Source organism: Podarcis melisellensis (assembly GCF_964234715.1).
Source record: "Podarcis melisellensis genome assembly, chromosome: 7".
Lineage (NCBI taxonomy): Eukaryota > Metazoa > Chordata > Lepidosauria > Squamata > Lacertidae > Podarcis > Podarcis melisellensis.
Window position 1 is genome coordinate 21402428 of NC_138539.1, and position 12508 is coordinate 21414935.

Here is a 12508-nt window from a genome sequence, read left to right on the forward strand (position 1 = left end):
GCTAGAACCTGACTTCATGAAGCTCAAACAATTAGGCCTTTGTTTATTAATAATTAAATAAATAAATTCAAACAGACATTGAAAGGCCATCTAAGGTAAACCAAAATGATTTCAAAGCCACCTTAACAACGTACACCGTTGATTCTTGGAGCCTAATAGTCAGTTATCACTATGATAGATCACACACATTCCCACACTTACACGAAAGTGAAAGACTGGTTATGTCCAACACTGAGCGGTCAGTGTGACTGGACTGGCCTATAAGCATAGATAGAACTTTAAATTACCTGTCTATATTGCCCTTCCTGATACTACCTGTTGACTTCCATCACATCACAGGATGACAATGTCAGACAGGAATACAACAAATATCCATGGGTTCTACTTTCTGAAGAAAAATAGCACATTTGCAGTTACAGATAAATTTGCAAATAAAGGGTTTCTGTCCATAAAATTGCTTACGTAACATGGCTTTCCAGACACATCCTCTGTGCTACAGCCCCTCAAAAGCCTCTCCTGATAACTAGGGGCAGAGGAAACTTATGAACACAGAACAAGCAACAACCTGACACCATATACAATAGTGATGTGGCCAGCACTTAGAACACATAATGGTGAAGACCTACACTAGGATACAAAGTAACCATTTTGACATATGTACACCTGCAATAAATATATATATATATGTCTTGTTCATAAATGATCTGAACATGCACTCCTAAGTTCTTTCCAACAAACATATTAAAACTGCTGATCACTGAAGTTCATTACATTTACATAGACCAAACCCCAGGTGCCTCATCAATGAGTCAAAACAGCATAGACTTCAGAACCTACTTTACAAAACAAAGTACTGTAGTTTAAAATTAAGGTGTTAAAAATATTTTGCTAGTGATGGCATTTACATAAATATTTTTACTCTATGTCATAGCAGTGGGGAAAAATTAAATGTAATAACTTCAAAACTGGTAGTAAACATCACTTACATTTTTCAGCATTAATTTTTGGTCCCTCCCAAAACAGAAATAACATACAGCACAGGAAAGTTTTAAGCCTTTTTAAAAGCTTTCAAATCATTATTCCAAAGGTAGGCAACCTTTTTAAAACCAATGGCCAGAAAGCCACATCTAATGAGCATATTTCACTTGGTTGTGATTGACATAATGTACATGTTGCCTCTATGGGCATAGTTAATGTTATTGAGCTTAGGGCCTTTCCAGACAGCAACATAATGAATCTTTTACTCATCAGTATACCAACACTAGCCCTGATCCACTCACAATGGCATAATCCCATTCTTATGTAATGCATAAAGGGTGGAGGGGAGAGACCCTTGCAGTGTAAAGTAAGGGATAGGTTTTTCAACACTTTTTCTATTTAAAAAGGGTAAAACGGCAGTCCTGAACTGGCAGTGAGAAGAGCCTGGCCTCTAAAGAAATTAAATGACTTAACATGTATTCCCACTTGAGTGGTATGGTGGAAGGGCATTCATCTCCTATTAAAATTCACAAGCTGGCAAGGGCATTAAAGGAACAGTGGTGTTGCTGAAAGCAAAGCCATTGCACACACTATCCATGGCTTATTGCAAGTATCACGGTCCCACTTTCTACACATAACACATCTATGGTAATGAACAGATTGCTGCATCCCAGCAACAAAATATTGCAGATTTAATGTTTGGGGGGGGGGGAGGATTCGGCAACATATGCAGCACTTGGAGGGAAATGCTTTTATTCCTGTAATCACAGTTTTGTTGTTTGGAAAGGCTCTTATGCTATAGTGATTTCATTATAAAACTCCCTGTTATGCGTAATATCCCATGGAAAAAAGTATGAAGTGATTATTTCTACTTACTTACCTGGATATGGCAGATTTCTTGTTTAAACCTCGGTAGGCCCCAATGACATATAAAAGAATGGGTTGGATTTCTAAAACAAAAGGGATACACAGTTGGGAAGTGCCCAGTCTGTCTGCTGCAGGGGTAGACCTACTGCTGAAGCCGCTTCTCCAATTAGCACAATCAGTCACCACTGTGACCGCCCTCCATCCCCACAGCAATAACACCAAAGGGGTATCCAAGGCAGCAAGGAGTCCCTGGCAGTGGCCCAGGCATGCCACCTGCTGATACTGGGCTTGCAAATTAGTGCAATATGAGTGGAAATGTGGGCTATGTATTCCCGTCATTAGCTGTGAGTACTGAAAGTAGCAAGGACCACTAGAGTTCTTCCCAAGGGTCCATACATGTGATCAAATATCATCAACGGTAAGATAATATCATCAGTATCATAGTCAGAGACAGCAGCAGACACTGTGGTACAGCTAAGCCGCTCACCTGACCTCCATCCGGCTGAAACAGAAGGAGTGGCATGAGGCAAATGCTCCATCCAGCAAGAGTACTGTGTTGACTCTGACTCTGCCAGAACATATGCAACATACCAACTTTGCCACCCAACACCCTTTTTGTCTTGGTATGCTGCAGTGACCCAGCCAGACAGTGGTCAGGTGAGCAGCTCAGCCACACCATTGATGGTCAGAAGTATGTAACCAAAGTAATGAATTCAATTAACAAAAAAACAAAAAAAAAGCTTTTAGTTTCATATGTTGTGTTAAGGGCTTTCCATGTTCATTCAAGCTCCAAAATTGCATGAACGCTGCTGCCATAAATAAAGCACTTTAAAGCATATTTCCTTCTAGTCAATTAAGCGAAAGAATGGGCAAGACAGACATTAAAGTTATCCTAGAGACAGCACAATGTCGTGCACAGAGGTAGCACCATATTGTACACTCCATATTCAGAGCATCATGGTGGCAATCATTATCCATGCCAGTTCTATAATTACCTTTGAACATGTGCAGAGTACAATTGCTAAATGAATCATCGAAAGGTAGGTTTTCAGATCAGAAAATATATCTTCCTCACAAGTTTCTCATCCCGAAAATGCTTACATTTGTTTACATACAGTTAAAATGAAACGCAATAGTAACCTAAAGCTTGAATCATTCCAATACAACAAACTCAAAAAGTATTAAACTCTTTTTTCTCTCTCTCTCAGCTTTTCTGCTCATTCTGCACTATGAGGAAATAGCAGCACACAGTACAGGTTATTTTGTTTCAGGAATACAAAACGAACAAAAACCCTATGAAGGAGATATACAGAAGGAGTGATGAGGAAGGCTTCACCTTTATCCTGCACTGAGCAAGGTGGTTGGACTAGTTGACCTTCAAGATTCCTTCTAACATTTAACATTCTATGCAGATGGTATTGGCTGCCAGTTAGGTACTTGTAACATGGAATGGTACCTTGCGTTGCATGATAGCTCCAGTGGCACAGATACCATGTGTATATTCCAGTGAACAGATAACATTTGCCCAGATTTTTTATATTTTCCCTTCCCCACCTATTTAATTCATTCAAAATAAACAATTTATTATTCTTTCTCCCCAAATTCAGCATGGACCATGCCCTAACTTACTTCTCCTATACTAAAGTGGTACCTCAGGTTAAGTACTTAATTCGTTCCGGAGGTCTGTACTTAACCTGAAACTGTTCTTAACCTGAAGAACCACTTTAGCTAATGGGGTCTCCCGCTGTCATCGCGCCGCTGGAGCACGATTTCTGTTCTCATCCTGAAGCAAAGTTCTTAACCTGAAGCACTATTTCTGTGTTAGCGGAGTCTGTAACCTGAAGCGTATGTAACCTGAAGCATATGTAACCCAAGGTACCACTGTACTAAGTTTCAAATCACTGAACCTTTTTCTAACTAGAAGTCCTAGAATCTACTACACTTCCCTAATTGCTTGTTATAACGGTGAGATGCAATTTGACTTACCCTTATTTACATAGGACTACAATAACACATACATATACATTTTCATGTATTTTATCTCCTTCCAACCCCTGCCCACTCCCCATCCTTTTCTGTCCCTCACACATTTTGCCATTTTCCAGTTGACCTTCTCTGCCTGTCGTTCATTCTCACTTCACCCAACATTTAATTCCCTCACTCAGCCCTCTTTCACAACAGATTTGTACTAAGCATGTGTGTGGAACACCCTCATGAAATCCAATAGCTAACCCTCGCCACAGAAATGCTCCAGTAACAAAAACTAGAAGTGTATACCACTGTTAGAGAAAATCACAGAAATGCACTTTGACGTTCCCAAAACAAACCATTTGTAAAAAAGCACAGTACAAATGGAGAAATGTTTTTTTGAAAATCCATTCCAGCAAAGTCTATGGGGACAAAACACAGCATCTGTCAGTCAGTATGCCAGAATGTTTCATCAAATATTTAATTCATTCAAAATAACTCATTTCTTGTGTTTTCTACTCCTGATCAAGCATGCAGCACCCTCAAACATACTTACCCCTTCAAGTTTCAAATGTACTGAATGATGTTCTAACTCTAAATGTAGAACCAATCCCTTCCCTCCATTTTTAAATTATTATTATTATTTATTAAATTTGTATATTACTCTATACATGTAGGTCTAAGGGCAATTACAACATAAAATCACAGTACAAATACACAAAATACGTAATAAAGACAAAAACAACCCAATAACCCCCCCCCCCAAAAAAAACCACATTTTAAAAGGGCATTGGATGCCAATCAGCCAAAGGCTTGGTTAAAAAGGAATGTTTTTGCCTGGCAACTAAAGGTGTATAGCGAAGGGAGCCACTGCAGAATGGGGAGCCACTGCAGAAAAGGCCCTTTCTCGTGTTGTCACCCTCCAGACATCTTGTGGAAGAGGCACACAAAGAAGGGTCTCAGAAGATGATCTCAAGGTCTGAGTAGATTCATTTGGAAAGAGGCGGTCCTTGAGGTATTGTGATCTTGAGCCATTTAAGGTTTCATAGGTCAAAACAAGCACTTTGAATTGGGTCTCAAAACTAATTGGCAGCCAGTGCATTCAGGCCAGCATCATTGTGATATGCTCATACCAACTTGCCCTGGTGAGCAACCTGGTTGTTGAATTCTGCACTAGCTGAAGTCTTCAGAGGCAGCCCTACATATAATGCATTGCAGTAATCTAACCTTGAGGTTACTAGAGCATAGACAACAGTAGTTAGGCTATCCCTGTCTAGAAAAAGGTGCAGCTGGACCACCAACAGAAGCTGATAGAAGGTACTCAATGTCATTGAGGCCACCTGAGCCTTAAGTGACAGCAAAGGATCCAGGAGTATCCCCAAGCCACATACCCGCTCCTTCAGAGGAAGTGTAACTCCATCAAGAGCAGACAATCTCTCAGTCATCTGGTCTTGGGAACCACCCACTGACAGTGCCTCAGTCTTATCTGATATGAGCTTCAGTTTGTTGGCTCTCACCCAGTCCATTATCGAGGCAAGACACCAGACACTTCCACTGCCTCACCTGCAGATCTAAATGAGAATTAGAGCTGAGTGTCATCGGCATATTGCTGAAAATGTACTTCAAACCTCTGCATAACTACACTCCGGATAACCCCCCATTTTTCATTATAATTAGTGAATTGCAATTCTGCCAATTAACCCAACAATTACAGTAACATAGCAGCCAAGATGGCAAAGAAGTAGCAGCCAGTGTATTGGTTTAAACAGGAATTAATGCCACCAGAGTTATAGAACACCTGTACTATAATGTGTACAGGTGTGTAGAAAACACTACTGTATTACTAACAGACATGCAACTCTCTGTATTCTGTCCCACTTTTGCAATAACACTGGTGGTGCATGATTGTTGTCTTGTATTCTTGTTACTTCTTGAGCTCTTCTAAAACCCAATATTTGCATTTACTCCAGATCAGGGGTGGGGAACTGCATCCAGCTGGCAGGCAAGAACTTTATCTCCTCCATCAGCCAAGTCCGACATGTGGGCCTTACCATGCTCTAGTCAATCTCCTGATGTTATACTGATCTGACCTAGCTTGTGCATTCAGAATAGCACAGGCTACAAAAAGAAATATTTTATTCCTTCCTTCCTTCCTTCATTTTCTATTTTGCCCTTCCTTCCAAAGGAAGAAGCAAGCAAGAATGCAGAGCCTTGTCATACACATGGCAATTAACAACAGTAGCAATATATCGGGACCATAGTCGGAAAACAAGGTCACATACCCCTTTTCTTGCTCTTGACCAAGGTGATCCATCAGTGTGACCAAGGCCATCTTGGTCCTAAAGCCAGATCTGAACCCAGACGGAAATGTCTCTAGATAATCCATGTAATCCAATAATGCCTCTAGCTGCCTTGCCACAACCCTCTCCACAATTTGCCCCAGGATTAATGATAGTGTATATTATAACGCAATTACATTAAAAATAAAATATTGGAAGTAATTCAAGGCTATAGTATTCTTAATAAGATGATAATAAGGGCAATGCATTTGGTGATGGGCCAGTTTTATTTAAAAAAAAAACAACCCAACAGAAAAATCTGAATAGAAGTCTGGATTTAAAAACTGACGGCATTCTTAAAATCATTCAGAATGTAAAACATCTGATATGAAAGATGAACTGTTTCTGGTGCAGGAAGCAGCTCAGAATTCAGAACTTAGGATAACAGCATAGGATAGATAAGCTTCTTTCTGCAACATGGTGCCTATATTAGCATGACATTGAAATCTAAGACACAGAGCATATTTCCAAGACAAAACTCCATACTGCTAGTAGGAGGTTAATCAAACAGGCAACACAAATGTTGAAACTACAGAGCTACCTCTGTAGAAAGCAGCATCCGTCTACTTATGATTTTAAAATGAAGATCCTAATCTTTGGTGAAGGACTTCTACAGATCCTTTAGCAAAAAAAAAAGTAAATAAAGTTATTTGCTATAGGCAGGCTATTTTACTGCACACTGAAAGGATGTTTTCTTAGAATTTAAACTGTATTGAATCCTTTACCATGAAAGTGTGAAAGTACTACAGTGTGGATAAAGTAGATGTCTAGGTTTCTTTCTGGGCTTTAACTTATTCACTTCAGTATATCAACTGGGGCCACATACAGAGTTCTCAAAGGTTCATATACACCACTTAAAATTGATTTTTACCAATGTCTTGAAAGATGGTCCCAGCAATTAAGCACCATCACCCTCTCTCGCTTATATCTGAACCTAGGTACTCAAGGTACTCTAAAAAGGAAACTGCAGCACTTCCTACTTCTATATGTCTAAAATGGTTGTTTAAAATGTTAACCTTTTTATTATCATATTTTCTCCAATTCCCTTTTGTGTTTCTTGCATAAATAAATCAGAAAGGCAACTGTGATTTCAGCGAATGGCTACATAATTTTAGTTTTTATAGGTTAGGATCTCAACCAAATAATTAGAAATGGGGGTTTCAATATTAAAATAATGGTTAAAATGGGGAATAAAATACATTTATGTTATCTGTAAGATAAAGTTTTGTTGAAAAAGTAATTTCTGTCCACCACAGACTAGACAGAAGTCTTCAAATGCTAAAAATATTTATCCTGAAAGTTATTTTCAAAGTTATTTTCAAGATACTGTTAAAAAGCTTCCTCACAAAAAGCAAGGTGTAATGGTTAGATCATCAAACTACAGAGACTGAAAAGCGTTTTGACATATTAAGCTTTTAAAAACAAATTTATTCAGTCAGTTAATGGCCAATAGCATCTGAAAAACAAAGTCCTAGGTAAAACATTTTAAAAAAAATTTTTACACCAAATATTTGTGACCAACTGGTACACAAACAAGCTAAATGAACTGAAAGACTGAAATCCTAAAGATACTTATGAGGAATTCAGTCTCACTGAACTCAGTGAAGAATAATACTGAATAAACCTATTTAAGAACTATTTGTAAGTAACCGATCCATTTTTTTAATCTAAATGTTAATACTTTTACAATAATGCCATTTACTTTAGTAGAGTTACACTATTATGAAACAGCATAGATATTCAATGCAATATTTCCCTCTCTATTTTTGTTCCTATAACTTCAAAAAACAATCTGTCAATAGCTGACCACTACTGGATAAACAGAATTTCCTAGCTAGAAAAAGAATGTTTTACATATCTGCCATACTGTGAATGTGTGTGCTAAATATGCTTTTCAAACTTGAGCTTCAGTGTTCCTTTTTCCTTACCAGTAACATTTTCTGTTACTGCTAATCACTCCAGCCAGAACATCCCCAACAAATACTCCCACTTAAATGAGATTTTCTACACTGCAGGGCTAATCATAAAATTACACAGTCTAGTTCATCTAAGTAGCTGATTGTTACTTTCCATTTATAAATATAGCTGATCCTGATAATTTTGGCTACGTTACTTTTTCTTTTCTTTCTTTGATTCATCACTCCTGATTTTCTTCTGGGTATAATTAGATGGTTCTCAATTACCTAATAAGAGGTGTGGCACTCTAGAACAGACTGAGTTATCAAGCTATTTTTCTTACTTACATTTAAAAAAATCCGCCAAAAGAAAGACTTGTGAGAGGAAGAGAGAGGTGTGAAAATCTATTAAATGAGTTGAATAAGATGAGGAGCTAGTATATAACCAAAAGTGAAGCTACCTACAAAAATGATGTTAGTGTATTTTACTTCATCTTACAACATGGAATATAGTTTATCAAATAAAAGCACATACCTTTGTCAAATATCATTTACTTTGCAAACATGTAACAGTTGCTTGTGGCCAAAAACTTTTAGTGCAGAAGTAATAATCAAATTTTACAAAGACAGACATTGAAACCTAAATGCTAAATAGATTATTCATACTGTTGACAAAGTATCTGACACAATAAATACAATCTCGTATTGAAGGGTGGGGGCTTTCCTAAAATCTGCTGTGTCATATTCTTACAGACCTGAATTTCATGTTTCTGATTATGGAAGTGCACATCATTAGATAGGAACCACATGGATAACAGTAATTGTAAGAATTTGCTTAAAACGAGCTTTTAAAAATGAATTTATTCTGTAGTTTAGACATTAAGAAAGCATTGTTTTGTGAGGTGCAACAAATCACTGAGAAGAACATACACTGCTGCCATCCAAATTAATCTACAGGCTGCTTCAGACTGCATTCAATATTATCAGCAATACAGCACCTTGAAAAAAATCATCTTACCGATATTAAGCCAACAGCATTAGCTAAAACTCAACTGTCCTTTGGAGATTTGACCCTTGAAACTCAGAGTAAAGAGATACATCATAATGGATTTCCACTGAGTATAAAACTGTCCAAAATCTAAATTCAAATCCCAGCTGTCTACATTCCAGTTCTATGACAGTTGCAGCAATTTTTTTGTAACTGTCCTGAAAATCTTTTGGGCTGAACAGCATTATGTTCTAGTTCTTCAATTTGTTGTCCTTGAATATAAATATGTCCCAGTGAAATTTATTTTCTAGTAAGTGATTTAAGGATTGCAGCCTTAACATTGGTATAAAAGCTGTACCTTCATAATAATAGCCAATTGTTAAGTATATTAGGTGTGTGTGTTTGGAATTTGTAAAATATAACCGTTTAACACTACTTAGATTATTATTTTTTTAATGCTCGGGCCAATTACGTGTGAACCTGTCAAAAGCTAAGGGTCACTCTATAATATTCTTGCAGAATATCTGGTTTGAATTTAACTTTATTATGCAAGTACAGATGCTATGATTACAATTAGGGCTGCAATACGCAGTTACCTGGAAGTAAGTCCCATTGAATTCAATGAAACTTAATTCTGAGCAGACATGCATAGTACTGTACAGTATTGTAAATTTCTCTGAACTTTTCTTTTTGATTGTTTTATTTTAACAGACCTTGAAAAGTTAAGGCACAAGATAAAGAAAAATGTAATCCAATGCCCCACCTTGTGGGAACCCAGTATTCCCTGACACTACACAGAAAACGACCTTTACGTCCTTCAGACTTCCCTAACAGACCCCATCATCTATCGCAAAAGCCAAATCATCTGATCCTAAACTAACTGTCAACTGCTTGCGATGGTAGGGAAGCCAGACATCAATCAATCAGTTTTTATCAGAGGTGCTCTTCGTTTTTGCTGTTGTGCTCATCTTATCATCTGACCCAGTTGTAGGCCTGACTTCAGAAGCTTAAAAGAACTTGATGGCAAAATATGCATTTGTTTGTCCAAGATGTCCATTCTTCTAACAGTGCACATGCATTTTTAGAAATCTGGTTTTAAAAATTACCTCTCTGCTATATCAAAACATTTTTAATTATATTCCCTTGCAATTGTGGATTCCTTTAGCAACAGCTTAAAGTCTTCCTAAATTTATTATTCAATGTGCTCATATCTCTATATGGCACATAATGAAAAGTTACCTTAAATAAAATCATAAATATATAGATTTACAAAATCAAGGTTTGTGCTACATATTCTCATTATTAATTCTGACCTTTATAATTACTGTTGCAGTGCATGAAACGGAATGCTGACATGAGCAATGATTGTGCCCAATTTTACTATAATTAAGGCAGTAATCCTGTACAGTACACACTTACCTGAAAGTAAACCCCATGTAGCCCAGTGGGGCTTACTTCTAAATACCATGCAAATAATTGAACTCTAAGAGTCTGGTGTTAAGTAAAGTAAAAGGCTGCTGCTTCAAAACCAGTTTAAGTATTTCAATTCTAAAACAACTGGGATTACTGCTTTTCTAAAGTAAAATTACGCATATTAATTTCTTTCCAATTTCAAAGTAGGACATTTTATACAAAATCAGAAGGCTGAAAAAGTAAAAGCTTCAAGAATACCACCATCACTAAATTTTGGATTCATATTTTTCATATTAGAACCAACAAGCATTGTGGTACAAGCCCAGGCCCCGAAAACGTATGACCAGTTCTGGAAGACTACTGAAAATACTATTTGTAAGATGTAAGAATCTAAAGATGTTTCAGAGAAAAGATCTATTTCAGAGATGGAGGATTATAAAGTGAAAATTAAATCTGAAAAGCAAAATAAATAAAGTAAACCCAATAAAAGGTCAAATGCAGTCATATGTTTAGGAGAGAATAAAAAAACATATTTTGAATTGATCCATTAACTCTAAACAACAATCTTTAAATAACCTTTCCTCTTCTATAATTAACACTTATCAGATATAAGAATGATGTTTGTTAGTTCATTGGTAATATTAAGTTTAATAAGTAAAATGAATTCCTACCCTTTTATCACATAGATACGTCATATTATACAATAGGATGCACGTACATAAACTAGACTGAGGGAGAATATTGTCACTGGAAACTGTATATAGTAGAACTGTATTCAAACAAGTTGTTTTAAGTACCCAGCTTTTTAACTTTCTGGGTGATTCAGTGTTCATTCCCAAACTGGAACACACATGCTTACTTTCACATGAAGTTATACTCAACTAGCTATATAGTCAAAGACACAAAAGGTGCATACTGAATGTATCAAATCCAATAAAGGCAAGCTCTAAGTATTACTGTTAACAAGAAACCACTAAATAGTATATTTCAAATGATATTTGTGCAACAAAATTTAGTTAGGATAAAATGATATAATATGACGAAAAACTTCAAATGTCGAATAAGAATAAAACCTTTTAACTGTTCTACCTCGTCTTCTGTATTTCCAGTACAAATACTAACTCAAAACAACCTGTGACACAACTTATTATCAGTTAATCATAGCCTCCAAAAGCTTAAAACACAGACTTCTGGCTGAAAAACCACAATTACTATTACTCATCAATGCAATTGTTCCACATAACATGCAGGAAGAATTTCGGATGGGAAATCCAAACCGCTTGCTGCTATACACCTGTACTATTCTGAATAACCCATAACTAATCTTATTCACAATGTAAACATAATAATCAATGTAACATTTCTTTGTGTTAAAATAAGAAACCACATTGGATGCAAGATGAAAAGTCCCAATATAGAGTCTGTGGTTACTGAACAATGCAAATGAAGTAAAAAACAACAACTATTCAGTGATATTTTGAAACGCAGGAGTCAATTAAATACATACTTTTCATTTTCCTACCAAGCTCTAAATAACTTGGGCCTAGAATGGCTAGTGGATGCCTCTTTCCCTATATGCAATCTTAGATGCAATCAAGTTTCAATGACAAGGACAAACAGAAGGTCTCTACCAGTAACTTCTTCACTGTGATTGAATCTCCTTCTGACGGTTTGCTAAAGCTTGGGCCCAAGCTTCTTCCTAATGTAATACAAGACTCAGGTTAAGAGTTTTTATATTGTATGTATTCTTAAGTTTTTGTTTCCTAATACAATGATTACTTTCTGAGACCCTTAAGAATGGATTGAGAGAGACACTCATCTGAGTAATCAGAAACATTCAAGCACACTGCAAAGTAACAGAATAAATATTAATACAATCCTAACCTTGAAGAAATATATCCTTTTCTTTCCTATTCCTCAACATACAAATGTTGTATCGGCTGCAAGACTGGAGGGTTCACCACTATAACAGAAGACTGAAAATATTTTACTGGATGCCCCCCCCCAATCAATTTTATATATCACTTCTTGAATTTGTTCAAACATGTGTAGGTAGAACG

The 12508-nt window shown here is 36.7% G+C and overlaps 1 protein-coding gene and 1 long non-coding RNA gene across 10 annotated transcripts in view; one reads left to right on the plus strand and one right to left on the minus strand.

The window, feature by feature from the left end:
* ZFPM2 (zinc finger protein, FOG family member 2) overlaps nucleotides 1-12508 on the minus strand; it is a 462794-nt gene that overhangs the window by 312061 nt on the left and 138225 nt on the right. The window contains exon 1 of one of the 9 annotated variants that reach the window (XM_081918677.1): nucleotides 9066-9187. The exons of 4 other annotated variants lie outside the window; for them this stretch is intronic. The gene's annotated coding sequence lies outside the window, so the exon portion shown is untranslated. Of the gene's footprint in view, nucleotides 1-5204; nucleotides 5355-9065; nucleotides 9188-12508 lie in introns of those variants that run through there. 4 more of the 9 variants (XM_081918680.1, XM_081918673.1, XM_081918681.1 and 1 more) reach the window with 4 other exon arrangements.
* On the plus strand, nucleotides 9220-10068 carry LOC309374225. The gene is made up of 2 exons (XR_014170419.1): nucleotides 9220-9345; nucleotides 9747-10068. It is a non-coding gene; the product is annotated as an uncharacterized lncRNA (long non-coding RNA).